We start from the raw sequence: 26,245 nt of genomic DNA on the forward strand, positions 1-26,245 counted from the left end.
TTACTGTTATAAACTATCCTTGAATTCGGAACCCCAGAAACATACGATTGAATTCATCTCACCACTTTCATTTAGTACACATAGGTTTGCAAGCAGCGTTGCTTGATAATTCCATCAGTCAGACATCTCTTGCTATAGTTATGAAAATGTTTTTCTGTGGGAACTTATGAATTGTATTCTAGAACATCACAGGAGTGTCCTCCATTTTTTAGTCCAAATTTCTTCCAGTGAACATTCTGAGAAAGTTGGACAAGCCTTAAATAAGTCAGGCATTGGTTCAAAAATCAAACGTGGAAAAAAGTAAATCTTTGTCTTATGGGTGAAACTACTCTTCTCTAATAATTAGTCATAGTCTAATTTTCTTTAATTTTGATTATCTGAGTTTGAAGTTTGTGACATCCCATTTGTCGGTTATTAATCACTGATGCTCGTATCAGCCCCACTGAATGAATCATTTATAGATATCACCTCTGTTTGACAGATGCCCTGTCACTATATAAAAAGTATAAAGAGACCGATGCAGTTCTAATTACCATGAATGGAATAACCTGGTTTTCAGTTGTTTTTTTATAAGGGTCTGTTCACCTGGGGACATAAGAATTTCAAGTGGAAATTGTAGTCTAGGGGCTCAGAAGGAAAAATAGCCCTGCCTCCCCAGAATACCAACGATGATGTCGTAAGATCCAAGTGATCTTGTGGGATGGTATGCTCAAATTCTGTCCCTTAAATAAAATGGGCTTCTGTAATGAACTGCCGGAAAGTAATAAGCATTTTTTTGATTATAATAAAGTACCTCTAGTACCATTTATTCATAACATTTTTCTTATACGGCAGGGCTTTACTGCTCCCTGCCTGTAATGCTCAATTAATAAACTGATTTCTTTATATTGTTCTTATCACACGGATCAGCAAGCAAAAATACAGTTTTATCAATTTGTAAAAATACCCAATATATACTCAAAAACATTCATTTAGAAAAATGATTTTACTTCATAATTTCTTTCTTTGTGTTTTTGTTTTGGTATGTATTCAACAAACATAATACACCCCTTAACCTTCTGTATACTAATATATCAATATACAGTAGTGAAATGAATGATATACAGTGCATGACAAAACAACAAACATTTACACAATGACTTAACATTTATAGTGTCATATAGTCCTACTACATAGTACTTATCTATCGGGATATACACTGCTTAACCTCGATACTCTCTCTTTTCTGTGGTCCAGATAAAATGTGAAGAATATTAAGGTCATAGAGCACTATTGTGTTTCTTCTTGGAGTTCACACCACTATTCGTTGGTTGATCTGATTGTCTCTCATTGTGTTCATTGACTCCGCAGTAGCGATTCTCTTGGCCTTGTGTTGTAGGTAGGTGAATGGGGGGGGGAGGGTGGGTTGTTTTTTGTGTGCTTTAAATGAGAGAGAATCAGATCAACCAACGTATAGTATATAGTATAGAAGTAAAATCATTTTTCTAAATGAAGGTTTTTGAGTATATATTGGGTATTTTTACAAGTTGATAAAACTGTATTTTTGCTTACTGATCCATGTGATAAGAAAAATATAAAGAAATCAGTTCATTCGTTGAACATTACAGGTAGGGAGCAATAAAGCCCTGCTGTAGAAATAATGTTATGATTAAATGGTACTAGGGGTACTTTATTATAATCCAAATATATTTATGATTCCAGCCTCTAGGGTCCTTAAATGAATCAATCCCCATAATTCTGCACAATGGAAGGTAATAAGTAGGCATTTAAAATGAATTCGTAAACACACCTGAAGCAAGTGTTAGTTTCTCAGGTGATCAGAGATTAATTCCTGTCATGGAATATCTAATAAAAGCCTAGCAGCATCTTTCACTATAGAGATAGATTAACATGTGTATGTTCGTATAAACATGAACCAAACTGGCATCGTAGAATACTGTTCAAGTTGTGTGTGTTTTGTTCTCTCCACTACACTAGATCATACCATATCTTGCTAGTTACATGGTTGCATACAAGTACATATTTGTTTACTACCTCCTGACCAGGTGAAGGATGATTGCCACCAATTTACTCCCAAAACTGTCTATTGTATTGTACTGTGTTATTTTAAAATATATTTGATGGCAGCTTATGCTCTTATATCACATGTACATATCATATGCGGAACAGTACTCTGCTGGGTCACTTTGTGATGCCAACTTCCTTTTCTTCTGTCGCAATTTCCAACCATTTAATCTCTTACTTTACTTTACTCCTAGAGAGCTATCGAAGGAGGTGAGGGTAATAGGTGGAGGGAGGATGGTAAAAAGTGATGCACAAAATAGGCATCTGTTTTATCTAAATTAAGACTCAAATGCAAATCCTTCTTACACCACATAAGGTTGTCACTGCACTCTTAATGTCATGCATCAAGACGGTCTCGGCTACTGCTAAATGACACCTTCAATTTTCAAACTTTCCATCTTGTCCCCTGAGAAGGTCTTCTTGCATATTGCCTTCCTCCATAATCTATGCTTGCTTGTACAATTACCTTTCTTCTGCTGGCCTTTAGCAAGCACTAAATATTTTCTTGGTTTGGCGCTTTGTAATGGGGCTTTTTTATAAAATAATCTTTTGTAATATTGGATGAAGGTTGTTGGCAAAAGACCGATTTTAAGATTCGAATCTTCTCACTGAATCCTTGAATATCTTTGTTCAAGAAAGCTGTAGCAACTCTCCTAGTATATCACTTCTCTCCATGCTCTTGCGCTTCCGGTGGAGAATCCCAAAGATCAGCTGTGATGGAGACCAGCTCTAGAATACTGTCAAAGCTCGTGTGTATCAAGAATACAATACATTATACAGACTATATCACATACAGAATGTTAATCATACTTGCCCAGATACATAAATAATCTCTCAACTCAAACCGAGCACATTAGAAGGGACTTTCCAGTACTCCTGTGCACACTGTCACCAAAGTCATGTAATTGCCACCCAGTTGCACAGTTCTCCCTGCACACAGCCATGCATCTCATAACCTAGTTAACACATCACTGGAATCATACATTCACCACAAGGGTGCATCATGGCACCGGAAGCTACATAGTTGGCAACCAACATATATACATTTATATTATACAGGGAATTCAGGACAGACTATGAAGGTAGGACCTTACCTTTTAGAATTCATAATTTGTGTGTAGGTTGTAATGCTAATGCAGTTAAACCCCCCTTTAAACATCTGTTTTTCTAAGGGAACTTTCTTGTTTTTTTCTGAGATGGCATAGCTATAGTATCTATCAAAAAGGTGAGAAATGTGCTGATTGAAGTAGCCATCAGAAGAAGAAGAAAAAGTTACTTACCTTAACATGTGATCTTTCTGGTGGACACTCTATCGACTTGCAGATAGTGCCCATCTTCTCATTCTGAAGAAGATTGTAGTCATCACAATCATAAGGTTCCATGTTAGATTGTTGCACTGCCTATTCGTTGTTAAATTACTGTTAACGATGCTGGTATCGAGCCAGTCGCCACCTGTTGGTGCATGTGAGCTACTGTAAAATTTCCAGATCCAGTTGGGCACTTGGGGATATTCAAAAGGTGCTGGATCAGCAGGCAGATATAGTATCCATCAAAATGATTGTTACCAACGGTAAGTAACTTTTTCATATTGTCAGTCGATTATGAAACTATTCTGAGGGTATGCAGGTATTTCCTTCTGGCAATATTATAGAGTTTCTTTTAAGCTATGAACTTGAACGTTTGGGTGCTATTTAAAACACAGTGGGCCCTATCGGATGCGCTAGGAGGCTTTCCAACCGACATCTCCGGTTTCACTTTCGACCGCCAACGATGGCGGCTGGAAGTAAAACTGGCTGGTCATTCTGGCTGGCTTCCGATGGGTTCAAGGAGCCTATCGGCCAGTCTGAACCGGCATGTAATCCCTTAAAGACAGCGTTTCCGGCGTCGGCATTATGATGTTGGTTTCACACCAGCTTTCCATGTCTGGCTTTCCAACATGGAAAGACTGTCAGAAAGTTACTTTGGGTGCCTTACTTTGGGTACCCCTAGCAGGGCCCACTTCTCCCTTCGGCCTTCGGTTTGGGCCTCCTTGTTAATTCATGTAGGTAGGACCTTGGTCGTGGAGGGCTTTGTAGACAGGGGTTAGGAGGTCAAATTGGAATATTTTCTGGATGGGGAGCCAGTGGAGGTCTTTCAGGTGCTGGATGATGTGGGTCCTCTTAGGCAGGTTGAGATCAATCTGGCTCCTGTGTTCTGGACGGTCTGGAGACTTCTCATGAGTTCAGTGGTGGAGTTGAAGGTGTCCTGTGATGTGGCTGCGGTGTGGGATGTCGAGGATCAGTCTGGCCGCAGCGTTTTGAACGTTCTGTAGTTTTCTGGGCTGTTTCTGGGTGACGCTGGTGTCCAATGCTTTGTTGTAGTCGAGTCTGCTGGTGATTAGTGCTGGGATGACCGTATTTCTGGATTCTGTTAGAAATCCACCTGAATGTCTTTTGAAGCAGGCAGAGCATGTGGAAACAGGATGACAATACAGTGTTGAGCTGGCGGTTCATTGTGAGAAAGGAGTCTAGTATGATGCTGTGCCTACATGCTTGGTCCGTGGGGGTGGGATGGGTTCCCAGTGCAGCGGTCCAACAGGAGTCGCCCCAGGCTGAGGGGGCTGGTCCCAGGATGAGAGCTTCGATCTTGTCTGAGTTGAGCTTGAGGCATCTATCTTTCATCCAGGTGGAAACCCCTTCATCCAGCTATGAAAGTTGATTCTGGTGACTGTGGGTGAGGGAGAAGATCAGCTGGGTGTCGTAAGCATAGGGATTCTGTCGTTTTCAGAACAGGTGAGTTCTGTGGTGTGGCTGTACCTGATTCTGTTACTGGACATTAAGATAAGGTACAGTGTGTGTGATGCTTTGTGCGTGGGGTCTGTGATCAGTTGCTTGAGGCCTTTGTGTCCATTCGCTCTAAGAGGTCGGTGGAGTTGGTGTCGGTGGGTTCGTCCAAGTGGAAGCTGAGGTCTCCCAGGAATACAAAGTGTTTGGATTAGTGGTGAACGGGGTGATGACTTCCGTGATGACATTGCTGAGGCAGGTTTATGGTCCTGGAGAGTCTGTAAGTGAGGGCACCTTTGGTGGTTTTGTTGTCTGTGCGAAGCTGGAAACTGTAGCAAACAACTTAAGCTCCCTCAGTGCTTTCACACGATTACCGCCCCTTCTAGCAGCTCGAACTACGTTGATTACAAAGTAACTAATTTGCTTGTGATTATGGTTGTGGTGTGTCTCACAGTGCCTTGTCATTGGGTATGCCTGATCAGTATTGCATATGGCACGCATGTGCTGTAATATCCTCTAGTACACTGGGCGTGTTGTGCTTCCAATATGTCGCAGATTACCTGTGCATCTTAACATATATATGAAAAATGTTGTTCTACAATTGTAAGAACCCTTGATCTTAATCGGTTTGTCTGTAAGTGGAAATGTATATTCAACCATTTTTTCACTGATTGTACAAGCTTTGCTCCCTGTGCATTTTTTAAAGCCTGCTTTAGGTTACAATCAACTGTTTTCTGGCCATCTTGGGCTGTTTTTTTACCAATGCATTGCTCATTGATTGTGTGCACCTGTAAGTAATCGATGGATTCCTCGGTCCCATCTTGTCAATAGCAGCGTCCGTTTTCATTTTGCCCCAGTGTTTCCTAAATATGGCCTGCAATGCTTTATATTGGCTGCTGTATGGAGTGATAAGTCTGACCCCACTCCCTTCTGTTGTTTTATTTGGCCTCAAGACTACAATGGAGTCTCTAGCTCTTTTGTTGGCAGCCCTCTGTGCTTGTTCTATTATCTGCTTGCTGAACCCTCTCTGAATGAATCCATCTCTCATCACCTCCTAACACCGGAGGTGCTGCAATTTCTTCCGGTCCGCAGCATCTCATCAAATGGAATGCTGGTTTTAGTGTGTCGTGGGTGAAAGCTTGATGCATTCGAGGGTTATATTTACAGCAGTCTCCTTTATGAATATCCTTGTTTCAAGTTTCCTGTTGCTAATGTACACTTCTAGATCCAAGAAGATGACACTCATCTTGCTTATGTGGTGTGTGAAGTGTAAATCTAGATTGTAGGTATTTATGTCCTTTACGAACAACTCGGCACTTGCTGTGGACACTCTCCACACTACAAAGAGAGAATCTATAAACCTCGACCAAACAATTATGTTTGTCCCATGCCCATTTTTCATTCCTGCAGAACACCGGAATTTACTTATTACGAAGAGAAGTGGAGGCCCTTCATGTTGATTGTTGTAGTGGGTGTTATGGTACCCATCCTTCCTGCAAAACTCCTGTTCCTCCCACCAGCCCACATGTAAACAGGCATAGTTGGGGGTGATACAGGTGGCCATCGCAGTCCCATGAAGTTGATGTAATACTTCATTGCTAAACAGGAAAAAGTTACTTTCCAAGCACCTCTGGCTCTTGATCATAACTAGCAGCATTTGTGTGTGCTTGTATAATTTACCTGGCAACTTTGCAAATAGTGGCCAGCCGCTCTCAAGCCATCACTGTGACAGATGCTTTTATATAATGTTGTCACATCTAATGAGATCAAAATATAATCAACCTCCATCAGAATGTCATATATTAGCTTAAGAAAGTCACCCGTGTCTTTCACATAAGACTTTGAACTTATAACATATTGATTAAGAAAATTATCAATCTACTTCCATGACTCCTTAAGAGACTACCCTGGGCTGCTGTCGGTCTCCTATGGGGCTCCTTTGGATTTTTGTGGACTTTTGGTATCGGATACAGCACAGGAATCTGCGGATGATCATTGTGCAAGAATCAATATTTATATTCATCCTTATTGATCTATCCGTCATTGCGTCATTCAGTTAATCCGCTTTATACTACTGTTTGACCATAGATATGTCACCACGGCTGCTCCTTGCATAACAGTTAGTGTTGTTCAGTTGAATAGAAGCTTCTTTCATATATATGCTCATAGGCCAGAGCATTATATTTCCTCCTTTGTCAGATTTTCTCATAGCGACCTGATCATTGGGTTTCAATTTCTTTATCAAGGTTCGATATCTTATATTAGCAGCTGTCTTTGCTAGCCCTTTTTTGTTTGCTGCCTCATAAATCGATTTGACCCCTCTACCATAATATCATTGAATATGTTGATTGCATCCTTGGAGTTACTGGCAAAAAGGTAGACAGTGGCTTAAAAGAGGTTGCTGCATCCCCTCATATGTTTAAGTCACACTCCATGATAATGACCTGCTCCAATACAGGTTCTGTGATTCCTAGGCTTTAGTTTTCAAGCTCTCTCAACTCTTTAATCAGCAATACAGTTGCAATTGTTTTACAGCATTGGTCACTGCTAACATCTCCTATTGTCACCTTTTGGAGTTTCCTTATTACGAAGCATATGGACTTTCATTAGTTTTAACTTTCTAACGAATTTAAATATGTCAATCCTAGTTTGTGTATACTTGAGTGAGTGTGTATATATATATGTATATATATATATTCACTGAAAAAACCATAGGTTATAGACCATATATAGTTAGGAATTAGCATTTAAAAAACCTTATTTTACTCACACAAAACCATTGAAATTCCATATATAGTTAGTTGCACTAACTATATATCGCGCACCCGCAATCCACTGCTGATCATGTCACATATTACATCATTCATGACATGGTCAGTGACATCACTGATGACATCACTGATGACATCTCAAATGACATCACTGATGACTACATCCAGTGACTGTATAATTCTGTAAAGTTAAAATATGTCTTACATATTGAAGAATGAGTGGATGTATAAGTGTCTTGATGAAGGATTTAGTAGGGGCATGGCTGACTGTATGAGTGACTGATTAAATGTGTCTCACTGAGTGCATGGGTTAGTGACTAAACTGTCTTAATTTGTGCATCATTATGTCTGTTGTTCTGTAAACTGCTGCATGTGTTGATCATTAGCTATATGATTAACTGTATGGGTTATTGATTGGTTGCCCAAGCATTTGTATGGGAGACTGAGTGTGTGTCTGGGTGGCTGGGAGGTGTATGACTCTCTGCATAGATGTGTGAGCAGTTGATTGACTAGATGTATGGGTTCAAAAGTGCATGTGGAAACAGCTGTATGGGCGGTTGACTGTGTGCATGAGTGTATTGGTGAGTGAATGGATATCTCAGTGCTACATGTCAAAGTAAGTACATATGTAAAACACAGTACATGTGAGAGTTGACATATATAAATAACTGTGCATAAGAGCCAGTGAATGTGTGAGTGGCTGTATGGATCATTGTGAACTTGTATCCAGGATTGTATAAGTGAGTAAATATGTTTTAGTATATGTTTGAATAAGTAAGGTGTGTATAACTGTATAGTTGAGGAAATGGAGGTGTGATTGATTCTTTGCATGACTGACTAAGTGTCTGAGTAACTCCATGGATGAGTGACAGTCTATGAGTGTCTGTTTACACTGAGTGTATCTAAGGTTATATTAGAGTCTGAAGAGGTTCATCGTATTATCACATGAATGATGTCATCAGTGATGTGATCAGTAATGTCAAATGAGATGTCATCAGTGATGTCATTTGAGATGTCATCAGTGATGTCATCAGTGATGTCACTGACCATGTCATGAATGATGTAATATGTGACATGATCAGCAGTGGATTGCGGGTGCGCGATATATAGTTAGTGCAACTAACTATATATGGAATTTCAATGGTTTTGTGTGAGTAAAATAAGGTTTTTTAAATGCTAATTCCTAACTATATATGGTCTATAACCTATGGTTTTTTCAGTGAATTTTCAAGGTTTTGTAAATGCTAATTCCTAACTATATATGGTCTATAACCTATGGTTTTTTCAGTGAATTTCAATGGTTTTTTAATAGCAAATATCATAAGCTGTCGAATGTCAAGTACGTGGTAAGTGAAAACATTTTCGTGTTTATGCACACTGATCTGCTTTGAATGGTGCCCCCCCCCTCATTTCTATTAGGAGTACTCTCTCTTTGCAGATAGTGAAAGGTAGTTAACGCAGGCCTTTGCCCCCGTTGTAATCCGTCGTGCCTGCTTCTCTCTCCATTTGATTGATTGTTATCCAAGTATTTACTGTTTTAGAATTAGTTCTCTTTGGTTCATTCTCTATTTACAAACAAACACAGAGTCGCAATACTCTGTTTAGTCTTTGCAGATAACGAAAAATCGTGTAAAAAAAAAGAAAAGGAATCGAACAAAATCAGTAGGCCACTAATGGGATCTCTTTTTGACCTCGCTAAAATAGAAACATTAGGAACAACCCCTCATGACAAATACAAAACTAGTGAGATGAACTGAACTCCACACAATGATGGCTGCAAAACAGCTCGGCTCCGCCACCCACCCCGCCCAAAATAACGATAAAGAGCGGCTGCCATGATTGGTTGCGGAATGGCCACGACGGAGCTACGAAATGGTGCTGCTCTCATGCTAACCCCAGCTTCAGTCTGAAACATCCAGAAACACTGTAGACTACCAATTCGATCAGTTCCGGTAGCGCCCCAATGTAACCCGGTAGAAAAGAACTAGCCCTCCCCTCTTTGACTGATGGTTCTTGTTGCCTGTCCCTTCTGTTGTCATTTAACAGAACTATTTAGCCTGCTGAAAGGGGTTGTGTTCCGACCGCTGGTTGGTGGAGACATTTTGACTATATTCTGGACCTGCGTTGTCGCGTAATGCGTCATATGACGCGCCGCGTTAGCGCATCCGGAAGTCATCCGGGGCGCGCAGCGCGTAACGCAAGCATAACAAGTCATGTGACTTGTTAATAAAACTTTTCATTGGTTCATTTTACTTTTCTTATTGTAATGATGAAAGGCTTGGTCATATGACCTAAAAATTACGCTTTTCATTACTTCCGAACATTATTTTTTCTTAAATATATGTTATAATGTTCCAGGCTAATGTACTTTCCCGGAAATTTTACAACTGTCCTGCAAGTAAAATATATTCTTTTTTCGAGAAAAAGAGCGTTTCTTCGTCCCATGACGGAGCCGTTGAGCAAAAGAGGGTCGACCTGCTGTCTTAGTCGCCGATACGCCTGAATATGAGATTCTTATCGATCACTTTATGTTGCAGGAATAGAAAACACAACAGCCCTTGACCATTTATCTTTACTGCGTTCCTTCGTATTATACCTTTTACCCTTCATGTAATTGGTCTGCTTTATTTCACTTGCCTTTTAATGATTCTAAAACAGTGACTATTATTAAAAACTTTACCAATGTATATACTACTACCATGTTTTCTTTTAAAAACCTTTATTGTGAAAATTTCATTATACAAATACGAGCCTATAACCACGTGGGCCTGCCACGGAGCAAACTGTAATCGTATATGATGAATAGACATTTACACTGTAGAGGAACGTAACGGGCGGGCCATTAGGTTGCAAGAACTAAGGTGTCTAACAGTTACGGAATCGGTGGACGTACATTTTATAATTAAAATACGACAGGGCCAGTTACAATAAAATTATCTAGATATACATTTGCGGGCAAGTACCATGGGTGACGTTAATTCGAACTTTCAACAGTACAGTAATCAATAACACATCAGAACTTAATATCAATAGGGATGTCGAAATATTCAATCAATTCTCGTCCCCGCCCGCCATGTGCTTCAAAACTGCATACGTATCTCGTGATTTCAAGGTTCTGCAACCAGTACACAACAAGGAGTTACGAGTCCCATTTATTCCGGCGCCATTTTGGGCGAGGACGGGCAGGTCCAGGATATAGTCAAAATGTCTCTACCAACCATCGACTATGATGATGTTCATATGCTGTATTTATTAGAATAACACTCATCTGTCCACATGAAATTAATTTGCCACAATCTAAACATGTCATTTTAATCTTTCCAAAGTTCTTCTAAATATTTGGGACCGTTTCCCTTGCCTCTGAAGCTCTCAGTGCCACTTCTTTGATGAATGTACTAGCAGGTCAGGGGTTCTCCTCCAAATCTCTCTTTTATGCAGCACTATAATTAATTGGTGCCACCTCTCCATATGACGATGCATGGTATAGTTACCACAACTATATTTTTTTTCGGTTCCTCTGGAGAGTTCATCGTGGCAGATGAAGCGTGTAACGTACCGGGCATTTACCTTTTTTTGCATGTACAGGAAAGGAAAAAAAAATCGAGCGTCCGAGTTCTAAGGTGTCCCAGGGCCATTTTAGTGGACCAGGCCCAAATCCAAAGAACAGGCCGCCATTTTGAGAGTCCTCTTGCAGCCGCCTGTCGCTGTAGCATCAAGAGCAGCCGAAACTCAGCTGAATGGCAACTGAAACGGTAAAGGGGCGCCCCACTACAGCAGACGAGCCTCCACCTAGGAAGGCCCATTCACGCCGGCTCCCCCCCCCCTTCGGGCACCCCACGCCGTTATTCGGAGCAGTATTGTAGGATGGCCACACCAGTGCGGCAACTTGCTAGACATCACCTCGGTGGTAACCGAATCTCAACGCCTTGTGGTGTCTTCTATTCAGAAAACATTGTTATGCTGCCTTCGACCTATTCGCCGCAAGTGCGCACACAACTCAACTGCATAGCTTGCTAGACACCACCTCGGTGCCATCCGGATCTTGGAATCTCAGCGCCTTTTGGTGTCTTCTCTTCAGAAAATATTGTTGCGCTGCCTTTGGCCCCATTCGCACATCAGTCCGCTACTGACGCCATCTCACAGGCTAATGGGGCGCCCCACGCCGACTTTCAGCATTGTAGGATAACCACACCAGTACAGCAACTTGCTAGACATCACCTCGGTGCCATCCGGATCTCGGCGCCCCACTGCAGATGAAGTGCCTCTCAACTATGAAACCACCACGGTGACATCCGGATCTTGGCGCGTTGTGCTGCCTTCGGCCTATTCGCACATCGGTCCGCTACTGACGCCATCTCACAGGCTAATGGGGCGACCCACGCCGAGTTTCAGCATTGTAGGATGACCACACCAGTACAGCAACTTGCTAGACATCACCTCGGTGCCATCCGAATCTTGGCATCTCAACGCCTAGTGGTATCTTCCATACAAAAAATATTGTTACGCTGACTTTGGCCCCATTCGCACATCAGTCCGCAACTTAGACATCACCTCGGTGCCATCCGGATCTTGGCATCTCAGCGCCTTGTGGTGTCAGTCAGAAAATATTGTTGCGCTGCCTTTGGCCCCATTCGCACATCAGTCCGCCACTGACACCATCTCACAGGCCAACAGGGCGCCCCACGCCGACTTTTACCATTGTACGATGGCCACACCAGTGCCACACCTTGCTAGACACCACCTCGGTGCCATCCGGATCTTGGCATCTCAGCGCCTTGTGGTGTCTTCAAATCAGAAAATATTGTTGCGCTGCCTTTGGCCCCATTCGCACATCGGTCCGCTACTGACGCCATCTCACAGGCCAACGGGGCGCCCCACGCCGACTTTCAACATTGTAGGATGGCCACAGAAGTGCGACAACTTACTAGACACCACCTCGGTGCCATCCGGATCTTGGCGCGTTGTGCTGCCTTCGGCCTATTCGCACATCGGTCCGCTACTGACGCAAACTCACAGGCCAACGGGGCGCCCCACGCCGACTTTCAGCATTGTAGGATGGCCACACCAGTGCACCTTACTAGACACCACCTCGGTGCCATCCTGATCTTGACGCGTAGTGAAGCTGCAGCAGCTGCAAATAAGCTTCAGACAGTGTTACAACCGCTGCTCAGAACTCTCAACTATGACACCACCTCGGTGCCATCCGGATCTTGGCATCTCAGCGCCTTGTGGTGTCAGTCAGAAACTATTGTTGCGCTGCCTTTGGCCCCATTCGCACATCGGTCCGCTACTGACGCAAACTCACAGGCCAACGGGGCGCCCCACGCCGACTTTCAGCATTGTAGGATGGCCACACCAGTGCGGCAACTTGCTACACACCACCTCGGTGCCATCCGGATCTTGGCATCTCAGCGCCTAGTGGTGTCTTCTATTCCGAAAATATTGTTGCACTGCCTTCGGCCCCATTCACACATCGGTCCGCTACTGACGCCATCTCACAGGCCAACGGGGCGCCCCACGCCGACTTTCAGCATTGTAAGATGGCCACACCAGTGCGGCAACTTACTAGACACCACCTCGGTGCCATCCGGATCTTGGCGCGTTGTGCTGCCTTCGGCCTATTCGCACATCGGTCCGCTACTGACGCAAACTCACAGGCCAACGGGGCGCCCCACGCCGACTTTCAGCATTGTTGGATGGCCACACCAGTGCGGCAACTTACTAGACACCACCTCGGTGCCATCCGGATCTTGGCGCGTTGTGCTGCATTCGGCCTATTCGCACATCGGTCCGCTACTGACGCAAACTCACAGGCCAACGGGGCGCCCCACGCCGACTTTCAGCATTGTAGGATGGCCACACCAGTGCTGCAACTTGCTGGACACCACCTCGGTGCCATCCGGATCTTGGCGCGTTGTATTGCCTTCGGCCTATTCGCACATCGGTCCGCTACTGACGCCGCCTCACGTGCCAACGTATTTTCTCCGCATTTTATACCCTATGCCGCATAACAGGTCATGTGACTTGTTTATAAAACTTTTCATTGGTTCATTTTACTTTTGGTTTCCTAATGATGGAAGGCTTGATCATATGACCTAAAAACAACACTTTTCATTGGATGAAAACTTTTTTTTTTTCCCAAACGATGAAAGCCCCACCTTGTTTCTGGATGTTTCAGACTGAAGCTGGCGTCAGCATGAGAGCACCACCATCTCGTAGCTCCGTCGTGGTCATTCCGCGAGCAATCATGGCAGCCGCTCCCCACCAGAAGCCTGCAGGAATCGGGGCTCCCAAAACTTTTGATGAATTCTCAAGGCGGAGGGGACGCTTTCGAGAATGGGGTCCAAGACCTAGCAGACAAGCGTCCGATTTCCAAGGTGTCCCAGGGCCATTTCAGTGGACCAGGCCCAAAAAGGAAACAGCCTGCCGCCATTTTGAGAGTCCTGTGACAGCCGCCTATCGCTGCACCGCAAGAGTGGGCGCAACTCAGCTGAATTGCGGCTTTTGACACAGTGGACCAAAAACGGACGGAATGGCAACTGAAACGGTAAAGGGGCGCCCCACTACAACAGATGACACTCCACCTGGAGAGGCCCGTTCACGCCGCCTCCCCCGGGGCGCCCCACGCCGTTATTCGGAGCAGCATTGTAGGATACCAAAACCAGTGCGGCAACTTACTGGACATCACCTTGGTGCCATCGTTCTGCTGCCTTGGAACTATTCGCACAACAGTTTGCTACTGATGACCCACCCCCCGCGACGCCCCACGCCGTTATTTGCTGGGTGGCAACTTACTAGACATCACTTTCGTGTCATCTAGATTTCAACGCGTTCTGCTGCCTTGGAACTATTCGCACAACAGTTTGCTACTGATGACCCACCCCCCGCGACGCCCCACGCCGGAAATCTGGACGTTGTGCTGCGTTGGGACTATTCGCACAGCCGACCGCTACTTCGTTGTTTTTCCCTAAAAATGTTTATATGTTATTACTATTTTTGTTTTCTTGTATATATTTATAAATTATTAAAGTTTTATAATCTTACTACTTTGTCGGAGTGCTATATATTTTTAATGTGACACATAATTGTAAAAACTTTGATGTACAAAGAGTCATCCCTGGAATCTTCCGCTTCAGGCTCGGTCCCCTCCCCAATCACAATACAGGATAGTTTTCAGATAATAGCAATGCTTCTGCTGTGACGGATCTCATCGAGTGTGGGCCTTGATCTACTATAACTCCTTTGAAGAGGGGTGATTCTTTACAGCTGTGGCCATAAACTACATCTGCAGGGCTAGCTGATACCCTAGGAACCGCCTGGACAATCGGACACAGAGGAAAAGGAGTGTCAGAGGGTGCGGTAGTGAATAGGGCGAAAGGGAGGTGTCGGGCGGGCACAGGGTGTGATTCTCAGGGAAGAGCAGCGCAGATGGGGGGAGGTTTATTACCCATGCATAAGACAGAGAGCGGGGGTGACCACTGCCTGGGGGAGATGCTTGCGAGGGTGGGGAGCCATGCTAAGGATCGACAGCGTGCACAGAGTGGGTCTGGTCAAGGCATCTAAAATGGCTGCCGTGCACGACAAAAGTGTGGCATTTGAAAAAAGACAAGATGGCGCAGACAATGTTTTTCAACACTTCCTGATTTCCTTCGAATCGAACGTTAACAGACGTTGGGGCATATTACCAAAGTTAAGCGATATTTATCCCTAACGATGCTTAGCAACGATTTTTTTACCGTCAGAAATTATCGCAGATAAACCTTGCTATTATCAAGGTTTATCGCAAATACGATAAAAAACGACAGCAATGCATTAATATCGCTGAAAACTCAGCGATATTCATGCATTACCGAGCTAATGCTCTTAGCCATGTTATCCACCTCCCATTGGATAACATGGCTAAGAACTGCTCAGGGCAGGTGCTAGCTTTTGGAGATATTCGCGCTTATCTCGAATATTTCCAAAAGTTGATAATAGGAGATAGCGATGTTAGCGACTGTTTCCAGTCGCTAACATCTTGGCATGCCCACTTTGCATGTCATTAGTGATAAATATCACTCACATGCAAAGTGGGGCCCAAGATGGTCGCTATCTCCTACTAGCCGTCGCTAACTGGTGTTAGCAACAGCTAGGTAATACAGATATAATTTTATCTCCGCGAAGCGGAGCGCTGTTACAGATATATATCTTGTTTTTGAACGTTAATTTCTCAAAATGCACTGAAGCACATATATTGAGACCTAGCAAAGGCACATCGGGCTACCAGTCCCTAATATTTTACCAAGTTTCGTGCAAATCCATTCAGCCGTTTTATTATTATTATTTTTTTTTTTTGCCCCGCGGGGCCCTTTTAAAACCTCCACATCAAACCTAGGGGGTCAGCGAGGATCTACTATGCCCCCTTATGGTCATTTGCCCCTTCGCTTCGGCCTCCTCTTGTCTCTCGATCCTACCGAGAGACAAGATGGCGGCCGCTACGGACTGTTTGGAATGTTTACAGACACCGGAGAGCCAATCAGCTTCGCTTCGCAAAGCTCCGTAACGCGAAAAGTACGCGAAGCGGTGCGCTGTTACAGATATATATCTTTTTTTGAACGTTAATTTCTCAAAATCCACTGGAGCACATATATTGAGATCTAGCAAAGGCACATCGGGCTACCAGTCCCTACAATTTTGCCAAGTTTCGTGCAAATCCATTCAGCTGTTCTATTATTATTTTTTATTTTTTTTTGCCCCGCGGGGCCCTTTTAAAACCTCCACATCAAACCTAAACGGTCAGGGAGGATCTACTATGCCCCCTTATGGTCATTTGCCCCTTCGGTTTGGCCTCCGCTTGTCTCTCGATCCTACCGAGAGACAAGATGGCGGCCGCTACGGACTGTTTGGAATGTTTACAGACGCCGGAGAACCAATCAGCTTCGCTTCACAAAGCTCCGTTGCGCGAAAAGTACGCGTACTGGAGCGCTGCCCGGTCCGCTGTTACAGATATATATCTTTTTTTAAACGTTAATTTCTCAAAATCCACTGGAGCACATATATTGAGACCTACAAAAGGCACATCGGGCTACCAGTCCCTACAATTTTGCCAAGTTTCGTGCAAATCCATTCAGCCGTTCGGGCTAAAAGTGAGGCCAACCGCCCTATGGAAAACTCAATGTTAAAAACACGTTTTGGGACCCCCCTTTTTTCTCGGCCCCCCCTTGACGAACCCCCCCCAAATTTTCAAGGGCTGCTCAGAAACAAAATGTGCCATTTTCCTGAAAATTTCAGCCAATTCCGTCCACAAACGCCAAAGTTATTAGACATATAATTTTCAAAAATCCCATAGAGAAAAAATCCTAACTATATATACCTACTGGCGACCGCCAGTAGGTAATGTATATATATATATGTATATATATATATATATATATATATATACACATATATATATACATATCGGTTAAAGTCATGTTTTAAACTAAAAGGATAACACTGAAACTCACCAATTAAGGTTAACTGAAGGAACTACAACTTGTGCTCCTGTCATACACAGTGTTGCTATTAATGACGTCATTTAAGATGCCAATTGGATGTCATTAATGAAGTTATAGGACATTTCATCAGTCTCGTAATATGCGAAATCATAAGCTGTGCATGGAGGGGGGTTGTGATTCATAGTCACTTCAGTTAAGTATAGCTGGTGAATTTCAGTGATATATGTAAATGTAAATGTAAATGTAGTATACTTGTAAAGCGCACAGCTGCCCCAGCAACGGGGCGTCCCGGCGCTGTATAACTCTGGGGAACCCGTCCTGGCTTTCCCTGTGGGATGGTCCCTTGCTGGGAGTCCCCAAGGTGGAGCCAGGCATCCCCGGAATTGGTGGGGCCGTTGTGGAGATTAGGCAAGCTGATGCCCAGAGTTGCCGAGTGGAACCCCTGATTAGAGTAAGCACCGAAGCGAGAATTATCGAGTCCGCTGACCAAGGTCCACGACCCTGCCGCGTCGGGAATTGAACCCTGGTCCCAGGCTGACTTCTGCTCTCAGGCCTGCCGCCTCTAACCAGTGAGCCACACTACTCATATATATATATACACACACACATTTTCTTTACTTTCAAACACTATGTTTTAACTGATTATTTCACCTAACTATACCTTACTTAGACCTTTGGGTTTTTTCAGTGAATTTCTGAGGACTTATTTAAAATGTAAAATCAGATCTTATTACCAGACCTAACTATATTACTTTAACCTTTGCTTTTTTCAGTGAATTTCTGAGTTTTTTTAAAATGAGAAGTAACAATACAAAGAGATGTCATTATAAGTAAGGCAGACCTACTCGCTTTTTCAATGAGTTGGAACACCAAAATACAAAAAAGCTGGTCTATTGGTTCTAGCAAGGGGTCAGCTCATCAGTCTGTATAAAACTGACCAATCGCCTTTGTTAAAAAGTCACCAGAATAATTTATCAATAGCTGTCTTCCAAACTAATCCTTATAAGGACACACATGACAATGCATAACAATTATTTTCTCAAAAAAATGTAAAATAAAGCATTTTTATTCCAAAAAGTTCTAAGTCTATCATGCCACAAAAATGTAGCCATAGTCCCAACCTCAAGGACTCTCCTGAGATCATGCATTTAATGGCCCATGAAAGTTATAATTGAATTTTAAAAAATCCTTCCTGGGGGGCATTTTTGTAATATATTGGTTGTGCCCCAGGTCAGATTGGGCACTACAAAACAGAGTAAAATGTGTAAATAACCCCTTGAAAGGCATTATGGGGAGCTCCTGCCGCCCATGTATTAATCATTATTTTTATTTAATTAATTTTGGGGTGTCCCGGGTCCATCTGGGAGACCTACAACTTTTGTAAATGTTGGGGGTATGGTGGTAGCTGCAAGGCCCACTGAAGCCCCTCATGGCTCCCCAGCCAGCACCAATCCTGCTTTTACTTATGTTCCTGCAGCACGAGAGCAATGCTGTGTTCTCTGACAGGGAGAGTACAGGCAGGGAATTAGATATGTATTCCCTGCGTGCACTCTCACAGCGCAGGGAACAAGACAGTGTCCCAGGGATGGATTCCCTGGGACAGTGTTCCTCATCGGGCCCTAGGGGAAGGGGCTGTTGTGTGGCTTGAGAAGGGGGTCACCCTCCCCAAAGAAACCAAATCTGCCATGGGGATAGCACCCCAGTGCTTTAAAATGTCTTGCCCGTTCCCAAAACATATTTGCCTACGGGGACGCGGCTCCAAGGGCCTTCAAATGGCTCTGGTATGATGGCTGCATGCCCACTCCGCCCCATAAAAACAAGCATTTGCAATACAATAGGTCTCACATTAGTAAAGTTTGAGCTATTGGCATTGTAAATAAAACAGATACATTAATAGCATTGTCATTTACAATGCCAATAGCTTAATCTTTCGCAGATGTGACACCTATTGCATTTGTAATGCAATATGTGTTGAGAGTGACTGAGTGAGTCAGTGAGTGAGAATGAGTGGAAAAGTCAGTCAGTGAGTGGGAGAGTCAGTTACTGAGTGAGAGAGAGTGGGTGAGTCGGTCAGTGAGTCTGTTAGTGACAGTGAGTGAGAGAGTGGGATAGTCAGTGAGAGAGTCAGTTAGTGAGAGTCAGTGTGAGTCAGTGTGATTGAGAGTCAGTGTGAGTGAGTCAGTGTGAGTGAGAGTTAGTGTGAGTGTTAGTGAGAGAGTGAGAGTGTCGGTGAGAGTGTGAGAGTTTGTGAGAGTGTCAGTGAGTGTGATAGTCAGTGAGATTGAGTCAGCCATTAATGCAAGACATTTGCAGGTAGGGTGAGTACTCTAAAGCTCAACTTTCATTGTGACAATGGTTTGAATATAGTGCCATTGCCACTGGGTGTTTATACACCTCTCCTCGGCTCTCGAGGATCATACAAGATGCTCCGCTGCTTGCTTCTTGTGGAAGTTCACTCACAATTGTTAAGAAAGATACAGATGTCACACTTGAACCATGAGGAGGTAACAGCATCTACCACGTGTCCCTCACAATACCCATACGTTTTTCACTACACCAATTGAGTCCATCTGTTTTTAGCTGTTTCCAAGGATTGGAGGGTTGGGGGGTCGGAGGGTGGAGGGAGTTGAATGTTTTCATACATGGACTACATTTGGTCAGTGAAATCGGATTGTTTTTACAGGTTGCCATGCAGAGGGCAGTGCTGGTGTCAGGGAAGGACTGGCTGTGCCCTGAACGTCTGGCACCGGTTCTGTGTAAACACGCTTTTCCAGAGTGTGGCGTTTCACAACACTCACACCCGACACAACTACCATGAAGTGTAACAAACAGCTCCCTAACTCAAAGACCAAGGCAGGACGCATGCACCCACCATGTCATATATTTGTGGGTTCAAAGGACCCTCGCACATCCTCGTGCACTGGTGCTCCAAAACCCGCATGACCCAACTCTAAGTGATGCTATCTGCATCATGCAATGATGCTGTTACAGATTTAATTCAGTTGCACTATCGGAGACTCGCAGTGATGCAATACGTGAGCTTGTGGTGCACACACGAATGACGGTGGTGGTTGCACGCCACTCTAATGTTTTTTCTGTGCCCTAAAAAACCCTACCCCAGCTCTGCTCCTCCTTACCGTGTACCCTTTGGGCTCCAGGTCTCTCTCCTCATACCGAATGGAAGGAATAAGCACCTCCATGGTAACAGCGAGCGGGCGCCGTGCACCTCACAACCTGACGTCACAATTTACCAAGAACAGCAACAACCGTACATCAGTGACGACACTGTTGAGCTTGCAAACCACACCAAGTAGGAGGGCGCAAGAGTGCAAGGAAAGTTACATATCCAAGGCTGTGGGAACCTTGGGGAGCTACCATAGCTATTAAAGGCATCCTGCTGAGATGCCGATTGGCCCGCAGGTAGACATTGATTGATTGCCTCCAGGGTGATTGGGTGGATGGCTGCGCGATAATCAGGGTAGTGATTGGAAGGGGCCTAGTGATGTCAGAGGTTATTCCAGATGGAAGAAGAGGGCGGGGAGTTTGTGGAACCGAATGAAGGCGTGTCTGTAATGAAGCCTGGCGGGTGGCGCTGACTGTGAGCCTACGCCGGTGGGAGGCCCTGAGGCAGACTCCAGGCACTGGACACACACACACAGGATATGGGTGCCGGCCTGCAACGTGGGCCTGCTCGTGCGCCAATACTGACTGGGCTGTGCCGGTTCCCTAGCGCCAGAACAAAGAACCGGTAAGGGCGCCTGCTACTACCGCCTCATCGAAGCTGGGGCTGGAGACTGTTGTGCTGGGGCTGAGAGTCCACGAGCATGCCCTGCAGTCTGAGTGTGACATTAAGGGCTTTAGGAAGTGCACATCTGCGTTTGGAATTAGTTTTCTCTACAGCGCAGGTCTGTACTGCAGCTGTAAATGAGGACTGCGCACTGCATTTCAACCGCAGTTAAATGAGGACTGCGCACTGCGTTTCAACCGCAGAGAGAGTGGGGTGGGGGCTATAGTGGGGAGGGAGGGGAAGTAAAAAAGAAGACGCGTGTAATGGCCCATCAGACAAGGCGGGTGAGTGACGGCACTGCCGTGCCTGTGACTACTTTCTGTATGCACAAGACTGACGGGGAAGTTCCACCTGGGCGCCGTAAACGCAAGCACCGAGCGGGGCTTCCTTTACAAGCGTATGTACTAAATGGAAAGGCGCGCGTGTCAGCACAAAAGTAAAGGTCGCGCGCACACAGTTTTCTAGGGCAGTCAGTGCCCACACCGGGTGAGTTTGCATGTTTCCTCTTGGTGGGGGCGGGGTTGGGGGGGTGCTTGGTCATGCCGGGAAGCTGGTGTTAGAGGCGCGTGTACGATGCGCGTTGACGGGACATGGAGCCCACAGCAGAAGTAAGAGGGAAAGTGAAAATTACTCCACGAGGCTTGCAAGGGAGACAGGAGATGGGCACAGTGCATGAGTGTACGTGGTGAATGCACGCGTTCTCCGATCCGACCTGCAGCCTGCGCGTGCCCATCTCCTGTCGCCCTTGCAAGCGCTTGAAAGCATAGTCGACGACTATAGGTCTCGCATTGCGATAGCGCTTCGTGCTGCTTCACAGGTGCGAGACCTAATGACTTTTGCCCAGTTTGATGGAATCCCCAAGGGCTTCAAATGGGTCATGGAGGAGGGGCTGCATGCCCCCCACCTACAAATATAATTAGTACTGAGGTGTTGAAATGGCTCGGGAAGGGGGGCCGCACACCTCTCCCCAAAATAAACAATACGCCAACACCATGGCCTAACTTGGGTGTGGTGGGTCTAATATTTAAAAATGGTAGGCCTTTTTGTAAATTTTATGTCCCTGCCGAGTCTTAAGGGGTCAGGTTATCCCTACCCTGACCCCTATATGTTTTTTCAAATTGTTTATTCAGGGCAGGGGACTTAGTCCCGGAGTCCTAAAATGGCTGCTAGAACATCTTTGTTGTAGCTGACAGCAGCCATTCAAATCTTATTAGATGTTTTGGTTCTGTGGTTCTACAGTGTCTCTGTATTTACATAGAATTTCACCCTTCATTTTTCAAAAAATGCTGAACAGACTTAGTCCAAATCACCAAAAACGTGCTTTCTGAGTAAATATCTCTAGCTTTCTGCCAAATTTGCTGTAATTCTGTTCAGCAATTTGTTCTGTATCGCTGCAAAAATTTCCTATGGAAAATTGCATGGCGAAAACGTGTTTTGGGACCACTCTCCTTTATCTCAAAACATGTGTAAAACTGAGATAAATGTTATTGGGCAATGTAATGTAGTTTAAAGTGGATATGCAGTTCATGATAATGATTATCACGCCAGGTTGAAGCAGTCTTTTCTCTTTAACAAGTGCAAAGTCTTGTCTTTATTTTAATGTTGACCCATTAGTTTAAAAACTAATGGGAAATAACACACATGCCATGTGATCAAGGCTGCGACTGACTGCTGAAACGCGTTATGGTGGAAGTTTGAATTTTAGGATAGCAAATTGAATTGTGTATCTGCATCTATCCTTATCGATGGTGTTTGAGGATTGTCTCAGTGGATATATATCTATATAGATATCTCTCTCTCTCTCTATATATATATATATATATATGTATATGTATATATATATATATATATATAATATACTGAAAAAACCATAGGTTTCACACGTTATAGTTAGCTGGACATTTCCTTCATACAAAACCATTGAAAATCCCCCGTTATAGTTAGTTCAGCTAACTATACCTTGCGCGCCCGCAATGCACTGCTGATGACGTCACATATTACATCACTTATGACATGGTCAGTGACATCACTCATGACATCACTCATGACATCTCAAATGATATCGCTGATGAGATCTCAAATGATATCGCTGACATCACTGATGACATCATCCAGTGAATATGTGTTTTTCTGAAAATGAAATATGTTTTATAAATTTATATCTCAAGGTCGACGGAAGAATAAATGGGTATATAAGTGTCTAAACGGATGATTTTTTTGCGTAAAATTGATTGTATAACTGACTGATTAATTGTATCTTCATGAATACATGGGTTAGTGAGTAATGTCTAAATATGTAAATATCTGTATCAGTCTCTCAGTTTGTGTATAAGTGGCTGCATGGGTTGGTGAGTAGCTACATGAGTGTCTATATAGGTTATTAGTTGTTTTTTTGAGTATCACTATGAGTGCCTGAATGTCTGTATGGGTCAGTGGGGGATATTACTTAGCACATAGATGCATGAATGAGTGACTCACTGTCTGTATGTGTTTTGAAGACAGTATGTGTGCACGACTGTTTAGGTGTATGAGTGTGTGTATGGGTGTGTTAGTGAGTGAATGACTGTCTCAATAGTGTCTTTATGAGTAAGTACATATGCTTTAAACTAGTATATGTGAGTATTGATGTATGTAAGTGAGTATATGTGAGAGTGAGAGATTGGAAGAGTACCTGTATAAATAAGTATGTGTTTCTATAAGTGATTATTTAACAGAGTAAGTATGTATGTTTCTGTAAAATTAAGTGTAGTGGTTGTGTATAGCTGTATATGCAAGTAAATGGATGTTTGATAGTTTATTTGCATATGTGAGTATTTGTGTGAGTAACTCTATGGATGAGTGCCGGTGTGTAACAGCATGTATAGGTGTATGAGTACATATGAAGAGTGATTACATATAAGAGTGACTATATAGAAGTGTTGGTGAATGAGTGGATGTGTATGTAGATGGTGGAATTAATGTATAGGTTGTTGTAAGTGGTATTGGTATCTCCATTTTTTGGAAAATGTTAGTTTCTATTTTTGAATGTGTGTATCAACGGTTATATTACGCTGAGAGCAGGTCTGCCACTCTATCACAAGGATGATGTCATCAGTGATGTCATCAGTGATATCATTTGAGATGTCATCAGTGATGTCATAAGTGATGTCACTGACCATGTCATGAGTGATGTAATATGTGACGTCATCAGCAGTGCATTGCGGGCACGCGAGTTGTAGTTAGCTGAACTAACTATCAAGGGGGAATTTCAAAGGTTTTGTATGAGTGAAATGTCCAGCTAACTATACCATGTGTGAAACCTATGGTTTTTTTCAGTGAATTTCTAAGGTTTTTTAAATACTAATTCCTAACTATAACGTGTTTGAAACCTATGTTTTTTTCAGTGAATTTGCAAGGTTTTTTAAATGCTAATTCCTAACTATAACGTGGCTGAAACCTATGGTTTTTTCAGTGAATTTGCAAGTTTTTTTAAATGCTAATTCCTAACTATAACGTGTGCGAAACCTATGTTTTTTTCAGTGAATTACAGTGTTCCAAAACCCACCTTAGTATCCACACCCCCTAACAGACTAGCAATCAGTGACTCATTGGTTCTTCGTCCTATAGCAAAAACACCAATAACTAGTCAACCCAGAACATGTAACTTAGATTACCTCAAGTAAGGTGGATAACAAGAGCACTCTTTCGTTATAGTCTTACACCAGTCCAAAACAAGCAGTAAATAAAGACACGTGCAAGTTTGAAATGTTTATTTCTAACGCCGTAATCTCATGCGCAGTACCTTAGATAATACAAGCACACATATTATCAGAAACAAGGTTGTCAGCTTTGTTACTATTCCGTACAAAAGTAGAAAGCATCTTATTATGCTACAGGGAAAGAGATTTAAAATATACCTAGATTTCACACTCCCTACCTAGCAGGTTAGTTTATAACTACAGAAGGTCTCATAGCATGGGCGGACCTATACCTCTGTGCAGAACTCAATGTGATCCACTACTGCTGAGTACCAAACTGTCAGGATACGAATGTTCTCCAACTGTGTATAATCATGCCTGCACAGTGCATTATTAAACGCGCCAGTATAAGAGGTGGCCACAGCTGCATATGTGCTATGGCTCGAATGTGCGAGGATCATTCCGAATAACAGACACAGTCTCCAAGATAACCTTGATGTTCCATGCTCTCACTATACACACTAAACTAGCGAGGCACTCTACAAATGTAGCATAACAAATTATTCTCGTTTGAATCAAAATATTCAGCCTTCTCTAAACAATATCGCAAGTGCGTGTCGTGTGCAAAGCAGAGCAGGAAAGCAAAAATGGCGTTTAAGCTTCTAATAAACCCATGCTAACTTAACACGGTGTGAGTACAAGCCTCAGCCCCACGACACCCTTCCTTGATCTAAGCACGTGATATAAACGTGGACTAATTACGAACGCAGAGTCCAAGCCTGAAAAGCACAGTCATGTTTATATTTGCAAAAAAAATGATTCGCTGTTTCATAGAAAGCCGTAACTAAATAATAAAGAATAGGAAGAAAAATCAAAGAGTCTTACTCCAACAGCGTATAAGCACAGTATTTAGCAACAGCCTCCAAGAGGAAGTCATTGTTCTCATCTGAAAACATTTCAGCCATCCAATTCAGTAGTGGGAATGAACCTACATGTTCCTCAACGACCGGAGCCTCTATCACCATCGGAGGAAAACTGGGATCATATTCAATGTAACTGCGTGCCAAGAAGTCATGCGCCGCTGCAAAAACATTCCAACATCCCATTATTCCATGTATTGCTGCTAAGGCCATAATCCCGCCGCCAAAACAGAGCAAGTCATGAACCACTAAGGGGCTCATCAGCTGGTCATAATCCGCGTTGGGCGACACCGTACTGCAGAGACACAAATCCATGGCCTAGTCGAAATCGCAGCTCAGACAATGGAAGACTGGTTGAACGCATGTGAAAAAGTTAAACCGAAACGATAAGCCATAAGCTGCACTCAATGTAGCCAGAGGCAGCGCTCCGTAATAACTAAGCATTCGGTTGCGCACCAGCACACATTTTATCTTCACCCGGGCATGGCCCAATCCGGACACAGTTCGATCTTTGTGACATTCTAACATGGCCGCCTCGTTTTTGGGCGTCCTCCAGTTACCATTGTACTGAAGCCTCACCGGACACGCCCCCGTCCATGCGCGGCGCGCGGCACACACACACCCCACCGTCACGTGACAGGAGTCTGAGATGCCGGCAAGTGGTTATGAGCTGAAAACCTTCGCGTACACACCGCTCCGGTCTCTCCTCCTTCGCCGTGTGGGTAGGTGGTGTGTCTACGTCCGTCGTGCGGATAGGTAAGCTCATCCCCACCCTTCGGGGCCCCCAC

At 43.8% G+C, this 26,245-nt stretch overlaps 1 protein-coding gene across 1 annotated transcript in view; it reads left to right on the forward strand.

Annotated features, from left to right (window-relative positions):
* LOC144820800 (uncharacterized) overlaps positions 1-26,245 on the forward strand; it is a 148,601-nt gene that overhangs the window by 82,660 nt on the left and 39,696 nt on the right. The window lies entirely within an intron of this gene.

This window comes from Lissotriton helveticus, chromosome 1_1 (genome assembly GCF_964261635.1).
Source record: "Lissotriton helveticus chromosome 1_1, aLisHel1.1, whole genome shotgun sequence".
Lineage (NCBI taxonomy): Eukaryota > Metazoa > Chordata > Amphibia > Caudata > Salamandridae > Lissotriton > Lissotriton helveticus.